This window comes from Hyla sarda, chromosome 1 (assembly GCF_029499605.1).
Source record: "Hyla sarda isolate aHylSar1 chromosome 1, aHylSar1.hap1, whole genome shotgun sequence".
NCBI classification, from domain to species: Eukaryota; Metazoa; Chordata; class Amphibia; order Anura; family Hylidae; genus Hyla; species Hyla sarda.
This window is the reverse complement of record NC_079189.1, coordinates 597,480,432-597,502,339: the sequence shown is the minus strand read 5'-3', so window position 1 is coordinate 597,502,339 and position 21,908 is coordinate 597,480,432. Positions and strand designations below refer to the sequence as shown.

Genomic DNA, 21,908 nt, shown 5'->3' with positions numbered 1-21,908 from the left:
CTGCGTGATGTCATCATGTCCATGTGGAGGAACTGTGTGATGTCATAATGTCTGTATGGAGGAACTGCGTGATGTCATTATGTCTATATGGAGGAACTGCGTAATGTCATCATGTCCATATGGAGGAACTGTGTGATGTCATCATGTCCATATGGAGGAACTGTGTGATGTCATCATGTCCATATGGAGGAACTTTGTGATGTCATCATGTCCATATGGAGGAACTGTGTGATGTCATCATGTCCATGTGGAGGAACTGTGTGATGTCATAATGTCTGTATGGAGGAACTGCGTGATGTCATTATGTCTATACGGAGGAACTGCGTGATGTCATAATGTCTGTATGGAGGAACTGCGTGATGTCATTATGTCCATATGGAGGAACTGTGTGATATCATCATGTCCATATGGAGGAACTGTGTGATGTCATCATGTCCATATGGAGGAACTCTGTGATGTCATCATGTCCATATGGAGGAACTGTGTGATGTCATCATGTCCATGTGGAGGAACTGTGTGATGTCATAATGTCTGTATGGAGGAACTGCGTGATGTCATTATGTCTATATGGAGGAACTGCGTGATGTCATCATGTCCATATGGAGGAACTGTGTGATGTCATCATGTCCATATGGAGGAACTCTGTGATGTCATCATGTCCATGTGGAGGAACTGTGTGATGTCATAATGTCTGTATGGAGGAACTGCGTGATGTCATCATGTCTATATGGAGGAACTGTGTGATGTCATCATGTCTATATGGAGGAACTGTGTGATGTCATCATGTCCATATGGAGAAACAGTGTGATGTCATCGTGTCTGTATGGAGGAACTGCGTGATGTCATCATGTCTATATGGAGGAACTGTGTGATGTCCTTATGTCCATATGGAGAAACTGTGTGATGTCATCGTGTCTGTATGGAGGAACTGTATGATGTCATCATGTCTATATGAAGGAACTGTGTGATGTCATCATGTCCATATGGAGGAACTGTGTGATATCATCATGTCCATATGGAGGAACTATTTAATGTCATGTCCATATGAAGGAACTGTGTGATGTCATTATGTCCATATGGAGGAACTGTATGATGTCATCATGTCTATATGAAGGAACTGTGTGATGTCATCATGTCCATATGGAGGAACTGTGTGATATCATCATGTCCATATGGAGGAACTGTGTGATGTCATCATGTCCATATGGAGGAACTGTGTGATGTCATCATGTCCATATGGAGGAACTGTGTGATGTCATCATGTCTGTATGGAGGAACTGCGTGAAGTCATCATGTCTGTATGGAGGAACTGTGTGATGTCATCATGTCCATATGGAGGAACTGTGTGATGTCATCATGTCCATATGGAGGAACTGTGTGATATCATGTCCATATGGAGGAACTGTGTGATGTCATCATGTCCATATAGAGGAACTGTGTGATATCATCATGTCTATATGGAGGAACTGTGTGATGTCATCATGTCCATATGGAGAAACTGTGTGATGTCATTATGTCTGTATGGAGGAACTGTGTGATGTCATCATGTCCATATGGAGGAACTGTGTGATGTCGTCATGTCCACATGGAGGAACTATTTAATGTCATCATGTCCATATGGAGGAACTATTTAATGTCATCATGTCCATGTGGAGGAACTGTGTGATATCATCATGTTGTGGTAGCCCTTGTGTGGTGTATGGTAGGAATGGTATAATGTTGGTATATGAGGTGTTAATATTAACCCAGTCACTCGTGACGCCAGGGTGAGGGCTGGTATGCTGAATCTATGTTCCGGCCTATCGCCGCCCTTCCCAGAAGCGATAGGGGAAACGAAGTGACTGAAGGTCCACAAGCAGATTTAACTTGAACTTGAATAACTTTACTGTAGTGCTTGCAATATCCTGTGCGTAGTAACAGTCTCATATAACAGTTCTTAGGTTGCTTAGCGACTGGCAAAAGTTGCGGACCTTGCATTAAACTTATAGTCTCTAAATTTAGAGAGTGATGTGCAGATCCGTCCAGATTTAGGGGAAATATTGGGTCCGGTGATACTGCATAGTGCTTAGGGGATGACACACTCTATAATTTAGATCATTCAGCCGTTGCCGCAAGGCTCAGGCCTAACTCACTGCGATTACTGCAATATAGGTCTTCTCTCATCAAGAGCCAGGAGAAAAAGAGCGATAAGATGGCCGCCGCTCCCTTATATGGGCAAGGGGCGTGGCGAATCTGATTGGTCCGAACGTCTACCATTCACTTTACATGGTATCATGGGATTGCTTACATCACAGGATCTATATACATTGCAAAACCCAAAATGAGGCTAGAGATACCAAAGTGAGGCCTGGAACGCATCCAGAATGAGGCTTGGAACGCATCACATGACCCGAGGGCCCTGCAACACCATGAAAACAAGTAATTAACCATTTATATACAGAAATAATACTATATACATTATTCTATGGACAAATTAGAAATCTATATACTATAATAGAGGCGACTAGGGGCGGACTGACTAACAGAGATTACTAAGTCCTAGGGACTCTGGCTACGGGGACCCATAGATAAACAAGTACCGTATGAAATGCGGTACTGGGACACCACAATGTCCATATGGAGGAACTGTGTGATGTCATCATGTCCATATGGAGGAACTGTGTGATGTCATCATGTTAATATGGAGAGAAATCTCTCAGGAACACTTCCTGCACCTTGTAGAAAATATGCCACAAAGAATGAAGGAAAAGGAGTCTGACCCAGGACTAAAAAAGAGGACCTAATAAAGTTGGCAGTCATCTCCCACCTATAACATAGAAGACATAACAGATGGCAATACCCTGTAGGATTGTTACGCCGAGCGCTCCGGGTCCCCGCTCCTCCCCGGAGCGCTCGCTACACTCTCCCCGCTGCAGCGCTCCGGTCAGATCCACTGACCCGGGGCGCTGCGATTCCGCTTCCAGCCGGGATGCGATTCGCGATGCGGGTAGCGCCCGCTCGCGATGCGCACCCCGGCTCCCATACCTGACTCGCTCTCCCTCGGTCCTGTCCCGGCGCGCGCGGCCCCGCTCCCTAGGGCGCGCGCGCGCCGGGTCTTTGCGATTTAAAGGGCCACTGCGCCGCTGATTGGCGCAGTGATTCCAATTAGTGTCTTCACCTGTGCACTTCCCTATATCACCTCACTTCCCCTGCACTTCCTTGCCGGATCTTGTTGCCATCGTGCCAGTGAAAGCGTTTCCTTGTGTGTTCCTAGCCTGTGTTCCAGACCTCCTGCCGTTGCCCCTGACTACGATCCTTGCTGCCTGCCCCGACCTTCTGCTACGTCCGACCTTGCTTCTGTCTACTCCCTTGTACCGCGCCTATCTTCAGCAGCCAGAGAGGTGAGCCGTTGCTAGTGGATACGACCTGGTCACTACCGCCGCAGCAAGACCATCCCGCTTTGCGGCGGGCTCTGGTGAAAACCAGTAGTGACTTAGAACCGATCCACTAGCACGGTCCACGCCAATCCCTCTCTGGCACAGAGGATCCACTACCTGCCAGCCGGCATCGTGACAGTAGATCCGGCCATGGATCCCGCTGAAGTTCCTCTGCCAGTTGTCGCTGACCTTACCACGGTGGTCGTCCAGCAGTCACAACAGATAGCGCAACAAGGCCAACAGCTGTCTCAACTGACCGTTATGCTACAGCAGTTACTACCACAGCTTCAGCAGTCATCTCCTCCGCCAGCTCCTGCACCTCCTCCGCAGCGAGTGGCCGCTCCTGGTCTACGCCTATCCTTGCCGGATAAATTTGATGGGGATTCTAAGTTTTGCCGTGGCTTTCTTTCCCAATGTTCCCTGCATCTGGAGATGATGTCGGACCTGTTTCCCACTGAAAGGTCTAAGGTGGCTTTCGTAGTCAGCCTTCTGTCTGGAAAAGCCCTGTCTTGGGCCACACCGCTCTGGGACCGCAATGACCCCGTCACTGCCTCTGTACACTCCTTCTTCTCGGAAATCCGAAGTGTCTTTGAGGAACCTGCCCGAGCCTCTTCTGCTGAGACTGCCCTGTTGAACCTGGTCCAGGGTAATTCTTCCGTTGGCGAGTATGCCGTACAATTCCGTACTCTTGCTTCAGAATTATCCTGGAATAATGAGGCCCTCTGCGCGACCTTTAAAAAAGGCCTATCCAGCAACATTAAAGATGTTCTGGCCGCACGAGAAATTCCTGCTAATCTACATGAACTCATTCACCTAGCCACTCGCATTGACATGCGTTTTTCCGAAAGGCGTCAGGAGCTCCGCCAAGATATGGACTCTGTTCGCACGAGGCGTTTCTTCTCCTCGGCTACTCTCTCCTCTGGTCCCCTGCAATCCGTTCCTGTGCCTCCCGCCGTGGAGGCTATGCAGGTCGACCGGTCTCGCCTGACACCTCAAGAGAGGACACGACGCCGCATGGAGAACCTCTGCCTGTACTGTGCTAGTACCGAACACTTCCTGAGGGATTGTCCTATCCGTCCTCCCCGCCTGGAAAGACGTACGCTGACTCCGCACAAAGGTGAGACAGTCCTTGATGTCTACTCTGCTTCTCCACGTCTTACTGTGCCTGTGCGGATGTCTGCCTCTGCCTTCTCCTTCTCTACTGTGGCCTTCTTGGACTCTGGATCTGCAGGAAATTTTATTTTGGCCTCTCTCGTCAACAGGTTCAACATCCCAGTGACCAGTCTCGCCAGACCCCTTTACATCAATTGTGTAAACAATGAAAGATTGGACTGTACCATACGTTTCCGCACGGAGCCCCTTCTAATGAGCATCGGATCTCATCACGAGAGGATTGAACTTTTGGTCCTCCACAATTGCACCTCGGAAATTCTCCTTGGACTTCCCTGGCTTCAACTTCATTCCCCAACCCTGGATTGGTCCACTGGGGAGATCAAGAGTTGGGGGCCCTCTTGTTCCAAGGACTGTCTAAAACCGGTTCCCAGTAACCCTTGCCGTGACTCTGTGGTTCCTCCAGTAACCGGTCTCCCTAAGGCCTATATGGACTTCGCGGATGTTTTCTGCAAAAAACAAGCTGAGACTCTACCTCCTCACAGGCCTTATGATTGTCCTATCGACCTCCTCCCGGGCACTACTCCACCCCGGGGCAGAATTTATCCTCTCTCTGCCCCAGAGACTCTTGCCATGTCTGAATACGTCCAGGAAAATTTAAAAAAGGGCTTTATCCGTAAATCCTCCTCTCCTGCCGGAGCCGGATTTTTCTTTGTGTCCAAAAAAGATGGCTCCCTACGTCCTTGCATTGACTACCGCGGTCTTAATAAAATCACGGTTAAGAACCGCTACCCCCTACCCCTCATCTCTGAACTCTTTGATCGCCTCCAAGGTGCCCACATCTTTACTAAACTGGACTTAAGAGGTGCCTATAACCTCATCCGCATCAGAGAGGGGGATGAGTGGAAAACGGCATTTAACACCAGAGATGGACACTTTGAGTATCTGGTCATGCCCTTTGGCCTGTGCAACGCCCCTGCTGTTTTCCAAGACTTTGTTAATGAAATTTTTCGTGATCTGTTATACTCCTGTGTTGTTGTATATCTGGACGATATCCTAATTTTTTCTGCCAATCTAGAAGAACACCGCCAGCATGTCCGTATGGTTCTTCAGAGACTTCGTGACAATCAACTCTATGCCAAAATTGAGAAATGTCTGTTTGAATGCCAATCTCTTCCTTTTCTAGGATATTTGGTCTCTGGCCAGGGACTACAAATGGATCCAGACAAACTCTCTGCCGTCTTAGATTGGCCACGCCCCTCCGGACTCCGTGCTATCCAACGCTTTTTGGGGTTCGCCAATTATTACAGGCAATTTATTCCACATTTTTCTACCGTTGTGGCTCCTATCGTGGCTTTAACCAAAAAAAATGCCGATCCCAAGTCTTGGCCTCCTCAAGCGGAAGACGCCTTTAAACGACTCAAGTCTGCCTTTTCTTCGGCTCCCGTGCTCTCCAGACCTGACCCTTCCAAACCCTTCCTATTGGAGGTTGATGCCTCCTCAGTGGGAGCTGGAGCTGTTCTTCTACAAAAAAATTCTTCCGGGCATGCTGTCACTTGTGGTTTTTTCTCTAGGACCTTCTCTCCGGCGGAGAGGAACTACTCCATCGGGGATCGAGAGCTTCTAGCCATTAAATTAGCACTTGAGGAATGGAGGCATCTGCTGGAGGGATCAAGATTTCCAGTTATTATTTACACCGACCACAAGAACCTCTCCTACCTCCAGTCTGCCCAACGGCTGAATCCTCGCCAGGCCCGGTGGTCTCTGTTCTTTGCCCGATTTAATTTTGAGATTCACTTTCGTCCTGCCGATAAGAACATTAGGGCCGATGCTCTCTCTCGTTCCTCGGATGCCTCAGAAGTTGAACTCTCTCCGCAACACATCATTCCACCTGACTGCCTGATCTCCACTTCTCCAGCCTCCATCAGGCAAACTCCTCCAGGAAAGACCTTTGTTTCTCCACGCCAACGCCTCGGAATCCTCAAATGGGGTCACTCCTCCCATCTCGCAGGTCATGTGGGCATCAAGAAATCTGTGCAACTCATCTCCCGCTTCTATTGGTGGCCGACTCTGGAGACGGATGTTCTGGACTTTGTGCGAGCCTGCACTATCTGTGCCCGGGATAAGACTCCTCGCCAGAAGCCCGCTGGTTTTCTTCATCCCCTGCCTGTCCCCGAACAGCCTTGGTCTCTGATTGGTATGGATTTTATTACTGATTTACCCCCTTCCCGTGGCAACACTGTTATTTGGGTGGTCGTTGATCGATTCTCCAAAATGGCACATTTCATCCCTCTTCCTGGTCTTCCTTCAGCGCCTCAGTTGGCTAAACAATTTTTTGTACACATTTTTCGTCTTCACGGGTTGCCTACGCAGATCGTCTCGGATAGAGGCGTCCAATTCGTGTCTAAATTCTGGAGGGCTCTCTGTAAACAACTCAAGATTAAATTAAATTTTTCTTCTGCATATCATCCCCAGTCCAATGGACAAGTAGAAAGAATTAACCAGGTCTTGGGTGATTATTTGCGACATTTTGTTTCCTCCCGCCAGGATGACTGGGCAGATCTCCTTCCATGGGCCGAATTCTCGTATAACTTCAGAGTCTCTGAATCTTCCTCCAAATCCCCATTTTTCGTGGTGTACGGCCGTCACCCTCTTCCCCCCCTCCCTACCCCCTTGCCCTCTGGTCTGCCCGCTGTGGATGAAATTTCTCGTGACCTTTCCATCATATGGAGAGAGACCCAAAATTCTCTCTTACAGGCTTCATCACGCATGAAGAAGTTCGCGGATAAGAAAAGAAGAGCTCCTCCCGTTTTTTCCCCTGGAGACAAGGTATGGCTCTCCGCTAAATATGTCCGCTTCCGTGTCCCTAGCTACAAGTTGGGACCACGCTATCTTGGTCCTTTCAAAATTTTGTGTCAAATTAATCCTGTCTCTTACAAACTTCTTCTTCCTCCTTCTCTTCGTATCCCTAATGCCTTTCACGTTTCTCTTCTTAAACCACTCATCCTCAACCGTTTTTCTCCCAAATCTGTTCCTCCCACTCCTGTTTCCGGCTCCTCGGACATCTTCTCTGTCAAAGAGATCTTAGCTTCTAAAAAGGTCAGAGGGAAAACCTTTTTTTTAGTGGACTGGGAGGGTTGTGGTCCTGAAGAGAGATCCTGGGAACCTGAGGACAACATCCTAGACAAAAGTCTGCTCCTCAGGTTCTCAGGCTCTAAGAAGAGGGGGAGACCCAAGGGGGGGGGTACTGTTACGCCGAGCGCTCCGGGTCCCCGCTCCTCCCCGGAGCGCTCGCTACACTCTCCCCGCTGCAGCGCTCCGGTCAGATCCACTGACCCGGGGCGCTGCGATTCCGCTTCCAGCCGGGATGCGATTCGCGATGCGGGTAGCGCCCGCTCGCGATGCGCACCCCGGCTCCCATACCTGACTCGCTCTCCCTCGGTCCTGTCCCGGCGCGCGCGGCCCCGCTCCCTAGGGCGCGCGCGCGCCGGGTCTTTGCGATTTAAAGGGCCACTGCGCCGCTGATTGGCGCAGTGATTCCAATTAGTGTCTTCACCTGTGCACTTCCCTATATCACCTCACTTCCCCTGCACTTCCTTGCCGGATCTTGTTGCCATCGTGCCAGTGAAAGCGTTTCCTTGTGTGTTCCTAGCCTGTGTTCCAGACCTCCTGCCGTTGCCCCTGACTACGATCCTTGCTGCCTGCCCCGACCTTCTGCTACGTCCGACCTTGCTTCTGTCTACTCCCTTGTACCGCGCCTATCTTCAGCAGCCAGAGAGGTGAGCCGTTGCTAGTGGATACGACCTGGTCACTACCGCCGCAGCAAGACCATCCCGCTTTGCGGCGGGCTCTGGTGAAAACCAGTAGTGACTTAGAACCGATCCACTAGCACGGTCCACGCCAATCCCTCTCTGGCACAGAGGATCCACTACCTGCCAGCCGGCATCGTGACAAGGATCTTACACAGATAGGGTATCGGGCAGACTAGATGGGCCATATGGTTCTTACCTGCCGACACATTCTATATGACACTTGGACATGCTTAGCCGGAGGTTTATATTCTTCATCAATAAGTGTTTTTTTTATTTTTTATTGTCTCCTCCAGACGGGAACCTTGTTCTCATTGCTGAGCTGTACAACAAGGACTTGAATACATGTAATTATAGCTGGATAATAGCGGACTCTCCTCCGATCACCCTGTGCGAGGAAATGTGGGAGCGGAGAGGACAACACTCCAGGCAATTCAATGTTTTTCAAGTGGTCTCATTTTCATCTATTATCTGAGGAAGCGTGGGAAAGTGCAGGGAATATAGAAGACCCGGGCAGAGGGCGAACCATCACATTATCATAAATGGATTCATTCCTCCAATGTCACATGACTGATGCGAATATAAGAGGGGAGGAGAGGTCAGAAGAAAAGAGGTGGAAAGAGTCTAGTTGTTGGACTTATTGGAAGACAAGAAAGAAGAGATGAAAGTGTGGTGCATTGAATGGCGGGACCACGGGTGTTGCGGTGTGAGTGGTGGGATCAGATGTTATTAACCCCTGGGTTCGGATGGTAATAACCCCTATGTGTTCGTGGCACCAGTGTGGTTTTTTGGGTCCGGAACACCACACGCCGGAATTCTCCGCTATCCCACGGGCAAGTAGTGAATAAAGAGTCCACAACCCAGTTATGGTCAAACAGAGGCTTTACTGAGTATAAGACAGATGGAATTATCTTCACAGCTATGGCCAGAATTCCCAGAGAGGTGGCCAGGACCCAGAGGACCTCGCAGCTTGCTGGACCAATACTTGTAATAAACTTGACTTGTAATTAGACTTGACTTGTAATTAGACTTTACTTGACTATGTGCAGGACTTGACTAACTTCAGTGACATCAGACATAGACTTGTAGACTTACTGGAAAGTTGTAGCTTTGTGGCCTCCAGATGCTGAACACTTGTCCTGAGATCTCTGGTAGCAAAGACTTTGGTGTACTCTCAGAAGAGTCTGATGGAAAAGTGCTAATTATAGATGGCCACCCCTTTATATAGTGGGGGGCTGGACAAAAGCTCATTGGTCAAGCTGCAGGTCATAGGTTAAAGCTGGTGCTCTATGGGAGTACATGTTGTAACAAATCATATAACTGCATAACATAACATGCGACAGGCTTACTCACAGGTCCTTGAGACCTCCACAGGTCCTGTATACTATCTAGACATAAGGATCCTGTATATGCTCTTAAAGGCACATAAACCACATTTATTAAATTAACAGGAGAACAAGGGGAGTCCCTGCAGGGGAGCCCCCAGGTCACTGAGGGACTAACCTGACAGGGCCTACAGGTAGTACAGGAACATGTATCTGTACTGGGACATCACAAAAGGAAAAAAAAGAAGAGAGAAAAGGAGGAGGTAAGAGAAGGGCGCAAAGACACGTCAATCGTGAACGGTGAGGAGTCCAACAGGGACCGTTTCACTGGAGGAAGGGACAGCAAGAAGGGGAGGGCTAAGAATTTCATGGTGGTGCCCAGTTTTTTGTCAGCCCTTTCTAGTAAGAGTTGTCATCCTTTAAAGAAAAACAAACTTATACTTACCTCTGCCTCCGTTCCTTTACTGATCCCCATTTCTGCCTGTTGTTGGCTCCAGTGTTATAGGAGCAGCAGTTGGCCATCACATCCAATCAGTGACCTCGGTGGTAAACCTCCATACACAGGATTAGAGCGTCACGGCGAGGCTGCTGATTGGCTGAGGCCATCAAATGCTGAACACTGGAGGTAGAATGGGGAATCAGTGTGGAAACAGAGGCGAAGGTAAGTAAAACAGTTTTATTTTCATTTTTAAAGATGAGAGGACAGTGGGTGATGAGGGGATATTAATAACTTACATGCAAGGGAGAAATGAGGGCACATTATTATTTGCCACATGGGGAAGATGAGGGGACATTAATAACTGCCACACAGGGAAGATAAGGCGACATAACTGACACACAGGAGGAATATGAGGGGACATTAATTACTGACACATAGGTGGAAGATGAGGGGGCAGTAATAGCTGACACACAATGCTAAGATGAGGGGACATTAATAATTGACATGCAAGGGGGAGATGAGGGGACAATATTATTTTGTCACATGATGAAGATGAGGGGACATTAATAACTGCCACACAGGGAAGATGAGGGGACAGTAATTACTGACACACAGGGGTGATATGAGGGGACAGTAATAACTGACTGTTACGCCGAGCGCTCCGGGTCCCTGCTCCTCCCTGGAGCGCTCACGGCGTTCCTCTCTCTGCAGCGCCCCGGTCAGACCCGCTGACCGGAAGCGCTGCACTGACACTGCCGGCGGGGATGCGATTCGCATAGCGGGACGCGCCTGCTCGCGAATCACATCCCAAGTCACTCACCTGTCCCGGTCCCCAAGTCACTCACCTGTCCCGGGGGGGGGGGGGGGGGAATGAGGGGACAGTAATAACTGACACACGGGGGGGATGAGGGGACATTATTATTTTGTCACATGATGAAGATGAGGGGACATTAATAATTGACATGCAAGGGGGAGATGAGGGGATATTATAATTTTGTCACATGATGAAGATGAGGGGACATTAGTAACTGCCACACAGGGAAGATGAGGGGACAGTAATTACTGACACACAGGGGTGATATGAGGGGACAGTAATTACTGACACACGGGGGGAGATGAGGGGACAGTAATAACTGACACACGGGGGGATGAGGGGACATTACTAACTGACACACAGGGGGTAGATGAGGGGACATTAATAACTGACATGTGGGGGGGAGTGAGTGGACATTAATGACTGTGACATTGGGGAGATGAGGGGACAGTAATAGACTGAGGGAGTAGGCGAGGGAAGGAAGGAGGATGAAGTGAGGCAAGGGAAGAAGGAGAGAAAAGGAATGTGGTGTCCCGGTGGTGTTCCTAAAGTCCCCTCAGGTAGAGTCTCTCCTGCAGGGTCCCCCTAGTTCATTATTATGATTATTATTGTATATTACTCATGTACATGTATTATAATTATTGTACAGTGAATATTAGCTATGAACAAAGGTCATTAGGATGTTTAAACTGTATAGGACCTTCCTAAGGTCATGTGATATTGTCATGTGATATGTGGTCACCTGATACCCAGAGTTTCAGAGGCACAGGTAACCACAGGCAACCAGCAACCAATGGGCTTTACTCCAGCCCCCTGATATATAAGGGGATGTAGTCTCCACACTAGCTCTCTTGGTTCCTGCTCTTACTTCCTGGACACTAAAGCGAGCACCAGTCCTGTACAAGTCCAGTCGAGCTAGGCCAAAGCCTACAAGTCTGCAGCCACATCTAATCTGTAAGTCTCATTTATGTCTACAAGTCAAGTCTCTACTGTCCCTACCAAAGTCATAACAGTAGCACAGTGGCCGCATCATCATTATTACCGCTACAAGTCCAAGCAAGCCTGAGAGGTTCCCTGTGTTCCGGTTACCTCTGTGGAAGTTGGCTGTATGTAAAGACTGTTTTCTGCCTTCTTCAGTAAAGTTCCAGTTGCATCAAAAGCTGCTTTGGAATCTCATTTAATATATGCTGTTTTGGGTTGGTTGTCGGCGGTGCCCTACATCATACAACCATATCCTGGCGTCACGAACACTAGGTGTTAACAACATCTTGCCCCAGGGTTTAATATCATCTGACCCCACCACCTACACAGCTACATCCCGTGGTCCCGCCATACACCGGTGGTCGACCACAGGAAGAAGGAACTAAGGAAATCAGCAGAGAAGGGAAAGAGATGTAAATAGTAGATAAGGAAAGCAAAGGAGGACTGAAGGATCAAAAGAGGGAGAGAAGGAAAAAGCAAGGTGGGAGTGAAGGGAATTAGGAGAGAAAGGAAATGGGCAGAAAGACCATGTGAGAGAAGACGAGAGGAAAGGGGCAACAAGAGATAGAGAGGCCAGGAAAGAAGCAGAGGAAAGATGGGGCAGGGAAGGTCATGGGGTTTGTTTGGAAGGTTCAAGAAAAAGGAGGCAGAAGATAAGTCAAGTAGATGGAGGGAGGATGGGAGCCCAGACAATAGAGGTTAATCATGTAATGAAATCTAGTGATAAGTTAGACAAAATGGCAAAATGTTGTGATATTTGTGAGTCCTCCAGGACATAGCGATCACCACTTTCAAATTTTACCTCATTCCGAGGTGACCAATTCTGTTAGTGAAATGGTTAATGTACAAATACAGTATAAATGCCATAACTTTTCCAGGGCGGACATGTCCATACATATTTAAGCCTCCACAATATAGGTTCCCGCACACCAGGGATACCGTTTTGAAGGAATAATCGTTCCCGATATGTTCTCTCCATGCCTCTCTTTCTCTACGAGTGATCGGACACATCTCTGGATCATTCTCATTATCATAGAATATAAATCCACCTAAAATTCTACCGAACGCGTCTTCTATCTCAGTCTCAGTCAGTCCAGACACAACATCAGTCTCTGGCAGGAGGATAACGTTCTCGGGGTTTCCATAACAACTTGCCTCTTCTTCAGTGTATCCCTTGATCATGTAGAACACTGCTGGGGATAAACTCTGAGCTCATGGCTCCGCTCAGCCGCTTATCATACAGCAATAGCTGCTGCCGAGGAAGGGGAGGCCCGGCCGCCCATAATGAGCGCCAATGTCTTTACCTAATAAAATGACCTGGAAGAACAGTCATTATATTCAGATTAAAACTCCCCCGCAATATCCACCGCTCCCAGCTCATTCAGCCGAGCTGGAAAAGTGACCCATTGTGTTATTTCACGCATATATATTACCGACGGTGCAAATGATCGATCATATATATACACAACGGCACGTTCTCAGTTCTGCTGTATTATATTGTTTTTAGGGGTCATCTTACTAAAGCTGAATGAAACTCAAGATTCGTATTTGTTAAGTTTAGAATTGGCCAAAAAAAATTAGTTTTTTTTTTTTAATTTAAAATTCCCCAAAAGCATACAAATAAAAAATAACTGTTACCATATTTTTCACCCTATAAGACGCTCCGGCATATAAGACGCACCCAATTTTAAAGGTTCAAAATCTGGAAAAAAAAGATCCTGAACCCAACAGTGATCTTCAACCTGCGGACCTCCAGATGTTGCAAAACTACAACTCCCAGAGATAGCAGCAGTATACAGTTAGCGCTAGAAGGGAATGTCTATAACTACTATATATCCTGATCCCATAGAGATAGCAGCAGCAGTATACAGATAGAGCTGGAGTGGAGGTGTATAATTAATATATATCCTGATCCCATAGAGATAGCAGCAGCAGTATACAGGTAGAGCTGGCGGTGAGGTCTATAACTACTATATATCCTGATCCCATAGATATAGCAGCAGCAGTATACAGATAGAGCTGGATGGGAGGTGTATAATTAATATATATCCTGATCCCATAGAGATAGCAGCAGCAGTATACAGATAGAGCTGGAGGGGAGGTGTATAATTATTATATATCCTGATCCCATAGAGATAGCAGCAGCAGTATACAGGTAGAGCTGGAGGTGAGGTCTATAACTACTATATATCCTGATCCCATAGAGATAGCAGCAGCAGTATACAGATAGAGCTGGAGGGGAGGTGTATAATTACTATATATCCTGATCCCATAGAGATAGCAGCAGCAGTATACAGATAGAGCTGAAGGGGAGGTGTATAATTACTATATATCCTGATGCCATAGAGATAGCAGCAGCAGTATACAGGTAGAGCTGGAGGTGAGGTCTATAACTACTATATATCCTGATCCCATTGAGATAACAGCAGCAGTATACAGACAGAGCTGGAGGTGAGGTGTATAACTACTTTAACCCCTTCCTGCCATAGGACATATGCATACGTCCCAGCACCCGACACGTTCGCGCACTGGAACGTATGCATACGTCCCAGCGATCTCCTTCACTGCCGCGGGCCGGTCCCGGCAGCAATAACCGCATAGATGCCGTGATCAATCATGATCACGGCATCTATGGTGTTGACAAGGGGAGCCCGCTGCCCCTGTTCACCAACAGCGGCGCTGCGATACCATTGTAGGTCGCCGTTGGTTGCTATGGCAGCAGGAGGTCAGATGATGACCTCCTGTCTGCCTGCTACGGAAGCCTGTGAGATCCAGCCATAGGCTGGATCGCACAGGCTGTAGAATCTGCAGCAGGTCAGGCTATACTGGGCTGCAGTACAAATGCATTGCAGCATAGTGTAACCTGTAAAAAGTGAAAAATAAAATAATTAAAGGTTGTTCAATACATGTATTAAGTAAAAAATAAATAAAAATGCCCCTTTCCCAATAAAACCCTGTATTGTCATGAAAAAAAGATCAAAAACACAAATTATATACATAATAGGGATTGCCACGTCCGTAACGACATGTACTGTAAAACTATAATGTAAATTATCCCAAATTTGGTACAAATAGCAGAAGTAAGATCAAAAGGTAGAATGTATGACAAAAATGAAACCAATAAAAAGTACAGCTCATCCCGCAAAAAATAAGCCCTAACTCAATGGCGTTGGACGAAAAATAAAAACGTTGGAAAATGAATGGCAGAAAAAGAATTTAGCTCAAAGGAAAAAGAACATAGAAAGCCACATAAAATGGGTATCGCCATTAGAGATGAGCGAACTTACAATAAATTCGATTCGTCACGAACTTCTCGGCTCGGCAGTTGATGACTTTTCCTGCATGAATTAGTTCAGCTTTCCAGTGCTCCGGTGGGCTGGAAAAGGTGGATACAGTCCTAGGAGACTCTTTCCTAGGACTGTATCCATCTTTTCCAGCCCACCGGAGCACCTGAAAGCTGATTTATGCAGGAAAAGTCAGGAACTGCCGAGCTGAGAAGTTCGTGACGAATCGAATTTACTGTAAGTTCGCTCATCTCTAATCGCCATAATCGTACTGACCCACAGAATAAATATAAACCACTTTTACCGCACAGTGTACACCATAAAAAAATAATAATTAAAAAAATGCCGGAAATGTTCCAGTTTTCCACAATATTTTGAAGTTTTTCACAAAAAAAATGCTTCATGTGTCAACAAAAATGCACCAGTTATAGAAAGTACAATATGTCAGGAAAAAACATTCTCAGAATCGATCCGCTCAGAAAAAGCGTTCTAAAGTTATTACCATTTAAAGAGACCCAGTCAATTAAAAAAAGAGCCTGGTAAAAAATGGGTCCGTCCTTAAGGGGTTAAAGCCTGTAATTGTTCTGCATTCACTTTTACAGTGATCTTCATCTGATGCTTTTCCAGCTGTTGAAAAACTACCGTTTTTTTCGCCGTATAAGACGCACTTTTTCTTCCCCAAAACTGGGGGGGGAAAAGTCAGCGCGTCTTATACGGTGAATACACCCCTATCGCGGCGGTCCCTGCGGCCATCAACGGCCGGGACCCGCGGCTAATACAGGACATCACCGATCGCGGTGATGCCTTGTATTAACCCTTCAGACGCGGCGATCAAAGCTGACCGCCGCGTCTGAAGGGAAAGTGACACTAACCCGGCTGTTCAGTCGGGCTGTTCGGGACTGCCGCGATTTCACCGCGGCGGTCCTGAACAGCCCGACTGAATAGCCGGGTTAGTGCTTACAGGACACCGGGAGGGACCTTACCTGCCTCCTCGGTGTCTTCTCCGTTCAGGGATCCCCTGTATGGCCGGCGCTCTCCTTCCTCGTCATCACGTCGTCGCGTACGTGGGTCGGCGTGCGTAACGACGTGATGGCGGCGACGGAGAGAGAGGAAACAGAGACGTTCCGGAGCGACGGGGACACGGCGACAGCGATGGAGCGACATCCAGGGCAGCGGTGACGGGTCCGGAGCGGCGGGGACACGTGAGTATTGTCACGATGCCGGCTGGCAGGAGGTGGATCCTCTGTGCCAGAGAGGGATTGGCGTGGACCGTGCTAGTGGACCGGTTCTAAGTCACTACTGGTTTTCACCAGAGCCCGCCGCAAAGCGGGATGGTCTTGCTGCGGCGGTAGTGACCAGGTCGTATCCACTAGCAACGGCTCAACCTCTCTGGCTGCTGAAGATAGGCGCGGTACAAGGGAGTAGACAGAAGCAAGGTCGGACGTAGCAGAAGGTCGGGGCAGGCAGCAAGGATCGTAGTCAGGGGCAACGGCAGGAGGTCTGGAACACAGGCTAGGAACACACAAGGAAACGCTTTCACTGGCACAATGGCAACAAGATCCGGCGAGGGAGTGAAGGGGAAGTGAGGTATAAATAGGGAGTGCACAGGTGAACACACTAATTGGAACCACTGCGCCAATCAGCGGCGCAGTGGCCCTTTAAATCGCAGAGACCCGGCGCGCGCGCGCCCTAGGGAGCGGGGCCGCGCGCGCCGGGACAGGACAGACGGAGAGCGAGTCAGGTACGGGAGCCGGGATGCGCATCGCGAGCGGGCGCCACCCGCATCGCGAATCGCATCCCGGCTGGAGACGGTATCGCAGCGCACCGGGTCAGTGGAGCTGCCCGGAGCGCTGCGGTAGCGAGAGTGAAGCGAGCGCTCCGGGGAGGAGCGGGGACCCGGAGCGCTCGGCGTAACAGTACCCCCCCCCCTTGGGTCTCCCCCTCTTCTTAGAGCCTGGGAACCTGAGGAGCAGACTTTTGTCTAGGATGTTGTCCTCAGGTTCCCAGGATCTCTCTTCAGGTCCACAGCCCTCCCAATCCACCAAAAAGAACCTTTTTCCTCTGACCGTCTTGGAGGCCAGTATCTCTTTCACTGAGAAGACGTCAGAAGAACCGGAGACAGGAGTGGGAGAAACTAACTTGGGAGAGAAACGGTTGATGATGAGTGGTTTAAGAAGAGAGACATGAAAGGCATTAGGAATACGGAGAGAAGGAGGAAGAAGAAGTTTGTAAGAGACAGGGTTAATTTGGCACAAGACTTTGAAAGGACCAAGATAGCGTGGACCCAGTTTATAACTGGGGACACGAAAGCGGACATATTTAGCGGAGAGCCATACCTTGTCTCCGGGAGCAAAAATGGGGGGAGCTCTTCTTTTCTTATCGGCAAACTTTTTCATGCGAGATGAAGCCTGTAAAAGAGAATTTTGGGTCTCTTTCCATATGGTGGAAAGATCACGAGTCACTTCATCTACAGCGGGCAAACCAGAGGGCAAGGGAGTAGGGAGGGGGGGAAGAGGGTGACGGCCGTACACCACAAAAAATGGGGATTTGGAGGAAGATTCAGAGACTCTGAAGTTATACGAGAATTCGGCCCATGGTAGAAGATCTGCCCAGTCATCCTGGCGGGAGGAAACAAAATGGCGTAAATAATCACCCAGGACCTGGTTAATTCTTTCCACTTGCCCATTGGATTGAGGGTGATATGCAGAGGAAAAGTTTAATTTAATCTTGAGTTGTTTACAGAGAGCCCTCCAGAATTTTGACACGAATTGGACGCCTCTATCCGAGACGATCTGCGTGGGCAAGCCGTGAAGACGAAAAATGTGTACAAAAAATTGTTTTGCCAACTGAGGCGCTGAAGGAAGACCAGGAAGAGGAATGAAATGTGCCATCTTGGAGAATCGATCAACGACCACCCAAACAACAGTGTTGCCACGGGATGGAGGTAAGTCTGTAATAAAGTCCATACCAATCAGAGACCAAGGGTGTTCGGGGACAGGCAGAGGATGAAGAAGGCCAGTGGGCTTCTGGCGAGGAGTCTTATCCCGGGCACAGACAGTGCAGGCTCGCACAAAATCCACAACATCCGTCTCCAGAGTCGGCCACCAATAGAAACGAGAGATGAGTTGCACGGATTTCTTGATACCCGCATGACCTGCGAGATGGGAGGAGTGACCCCATTTGAGGATTCCGAGGCGTTGGCGTGGAGAAACGAAGGTCTTCCCTGGAGGAGTTTGCCTGATGGAGGCTGGAGAAGTGGAGATCAGGCAATCAGGGGGAATGATGTGTTGCGGAGAGAGCTCTACTTCCGAGGCATCCGAGGAACGAGAGAGAGCATCGGCCCTAATGTTCTTATCGGCAGGCCGAAAGTGAATTTCAAAATTAAATCGGGCAAAGAACAGAGACCACCTGGCCTGGCGAGGATTCAGCCGTTGGGCAGACTGGAGATAGGAGAGATTCTTGTGATCGGTGTAAATAATAACGGGAAATCTTGATCCCTCCAACAGATGCCTCCATTCCTCAAGTGCTAATTTAATGGCTAGAAGCTCTCGGTCCCCGATGGAGTAGTTCCTCTCAGCCGGAGAGAAGGTCCTAGAAAAAAACCCACAAGTAACAGCATGCCCGGAAGAATTTTTTTGTAGAAGGACCGCTCCAGCTCCTACAGAGGAGGCATCAACCTCCAATAGGAAGGGTTTAGATGGGTCAGGTCTGGAGAGCACGGGAGCCGAAGAAAAGGCAGACTTGAGCTGTTTAAAGGCGTCTTCCGCTTGAGGAGGCCAAGACTTAGGATTGGCATTCTTTTTGGTTAAAGCCACAATAGGAGCCACAATGGTGGAAAAACGTGGAATAAATTGTCTGTAATAATTGGCGAACCCCAAAAAACGTTGGATAGCACGAAGTCCGGAGGGGCGTGGCCAATCTAAGACGGCAGAGAGTTTGTCTGGATCCATTTGTAGTCCCTGGCCAGAGACCAAGTATCCTAGGAAAGGAAGAGATTGACATTCAAACAGACATTTCTCCATTTTGGCATAAAGTTGATTGTCACGAAGTCTCTGAAGAACCATGCGGACATGCTGGCGGTGTTCTTCTAAGTTGGCAGAAAAAATCAGGATATCGTCCAGATATACAACAACACAGGAATATAAGAGATCACGAAAAATTTCATTAACAAAGTCTTGGAAGACGGCAGGGGCGTTGCACAGGCCAAAGGGCATGACCAGATACTCAAAGTGTCCATCTCTAGTGTTAAATGCCGTTTTCCATTCATCCCCCTCTCTGATCCGGATGAGATTATAGGCACCTCTTAAGTCCAGTTTGGTAAAGATGTGGGCACCTTGGAGGCGATCAAAGAGTTCAGAGATGAGAGGTAGGGGGTAGCGGTTTTTTACAGTGATTTTATTAAGACCGCGGTAGTCAATGCAAGGACGTAGGGAGCCATCTTTTTTGGACACAAAGAAAAATCCGGCTCCGGCAGGAGAGGAGGATTTGCGGATAAAGCCCTTCTTTAAATTTTCCTGGATATACTCAGACATAGCAAGAGTCTCTGGGACAGAGAGAGGATAAATTCTACCCCGGGGTGGAGTAGTGCCCGGGAGGAGGTCAATAGGACAGTCATAAGGCCTGTGAGGAGGTAAAGTCTCAGCTTGTTTTTTGCAAAAAACATCCGCAAAGTCCATATAGGCCTTAGGGAGACCGGTTACAGGGGGAACCACAGGGTCACGGCAAGGAGTACTGGGAACTGGTTTAAGGCAGTCCTTGGAACAAGAGGGACCCCAACTCTTGATCTCCCCAGTGGACCAATCCAGGGTTGGGGAATGGTGTTGAAGCCAGGGTAGTCCAAGGAGAATTTCGGAAGTGCAATTGGAGAGGACCAAAAACTCAATTCTTTCGTGGTGAGGTCCAATGCACATTAGGAGGGGTTCCGTGCGGTAACGCACGGCACAGTCCAATCTTTCATTGTTAACGCAATTGATGTAGAGAGGTCTGGCGAGACTGGTCACTGGGATGTTGAACCTGTTGATGAGAGAGGCCAAAATAAAGTTTCCTGCAGATCCGGAGTCCAAGAAGGCCTTAGTGGAGAAGGAGAAGGTAGAGGTAGATATCCGCACAGGCACAGTAAGACGTGGAGAAGCGGAGTTGACTTCAAGGACTGTTTCACCTTTGTGCGGAGTCAGCGTACGTCTTTCCAGGCGGGGAGGACGGATAGGACAATCCTTCAGGAAGTGTTCGGTACTGGCACAGTACAGGCAGAGATTCTCCATGCGGCGTCGTGTCCTCTCTTGAGGTGTCAGGCTAGACCGGTCAACTTGCATAGCCTCCACGGCGGGAGGCCCAGGAACGGATTGCAGAGGACCAGAGGAGAGAGGAGCCGGGGAGAAAAAACGCCTCGTGCGAACAAAGTCCATATCCTGGCGGAGCTCCTGACGCCTTTCGGAAAAACGCATGTCAATGCGAGTGGCAAGATGAATGAGTTCATGTAGATTAGCAGGGATTTCTCGTGCGGCCAGAACATCTTTAATGTTGCTGGATAGGCCTTTTTTAAAGGTCGCGCAGAGGGCCTCATTATTCCAGGATAGTTCTGAAGCAAGAGTACGGAATTGTAGGGCGTACTCGCCAACGGAAGAATTACCCTGGACCAGGTTCAACAGGGCAGTCTCAGCAGAAGAGGCTCGGGCAGGTTCCTCAAAGACACTACGAAATTCCGAGAAGAAGGAGTGTACAGAGGCAGTGACAGGGTCATTGCGGTCCCAGAGCGGTGTGGCCCATGACAGAGCTTTTCCAGACAGAAGGCTGACTACGAAAGCCACCTTAGACCTTTCAGTAGGAAACTGGTCCGACATCATCTCCAAGTGCAGGGAACATTGTGAAAGAAAGCCACGGCAAAACTTAGAGTCCCCATCAAATTTATCCGGCAAGGATAGTCGTAGGCCTGAGGCGGCCACTCGCTGCGGAGGAGGTGCAGGAGCTGGCGGAGGAGATGATTGCTGAAGCTGTGGTAGCAGCTGCTGTAGCATCACGGTCAGTTGAGACAGCTCGTGGCCTTGTTGCGCTATCTGTTGTGAGTGCTGGGCGACCACCGTAGTGAGGTCAGCGACATCTGGCAGAGGTACATCAGCGGGATCCATGGCCGGATCTACTGTCACGATGCCGGCTGGCAGGAGGTGGATCCTCTGTGCCAGAGAGGGATTGGCGTGGACCGTGCTAGTGGACCGGTTCTAAGTCACTACTGGTTTTCACCAGAGCCCGCCGCAAAGCGGGATGGTCTTGCTGCGGCGGTAGTGACCAGGTCGTATCCACTAGCAACGGCTCAACCTCTCTGGCTGCTGAAGATAGGCGCGGTACAAGGGAGTAGACAGAAGCAAGGTCGGACGTAGCAGAAGGTCGGGGCAGGCAGCAAGGATCGTAGTCAGGGGCAACGGCAGGAGGTCTGGAACACAGGCTAGGAACACACAAGGAAACGCTTTCACTGGCACAATGGCAACAAGATCCGGCGAGGGAGTGAAGGGGAAGTGAGGTATAAATAGGGAGTGCACAGGTGAACACACTAATTGGAACCACTGCGCCAATCAGCGGCGCAGTGGCCCTTTAAATCGCAGAGACCCGGCGCGCGCGCGCCCTAGGGAGCGGGGCTGCGCGCGCCGGGACAGGACAGACGGAGAGCGAGTCAGGTACGGGAGCCGGGATGCGCATCGCGAGCGGGCGCCACCCGCATCGCGAATCGCATCCCGGC

The 21,908-nt window shown here is 49.1% G+C and overlaps 1 protein-coding gene across 5 annotated transcripts in view; it reads left to right on the top strand.

Moving 5' to 3' along the window:
- Nucleotides 1-10,252: 10,252 nt before the first annotated feature.
- LOC130296034 (sialidase-like) overlaps nucleotides 10,253-21,908 on the top strand; it is a 166,124-nt gene continuing 154,468 nt past the window's right edge. For 2 of the 5 annotated variants that reach the window (XM_056547400.1, XM_056547396.1), the window contains exon 1: nucleotides 11,645-11,867. The gene's annotated coding sequence lies outside the window, so the exon portion shown is untranslated. Of the gene's footprint in view, nucleotides 10,322-11,358; nucleotides 11,474-11,644; nucleotides 11,868-21,908 lie in introns of those variants that run through there. The other 3 variants (XM_056547398.1, XM_056547399.1, XM_056547402.1) reach the window with 3 other exon arrangements.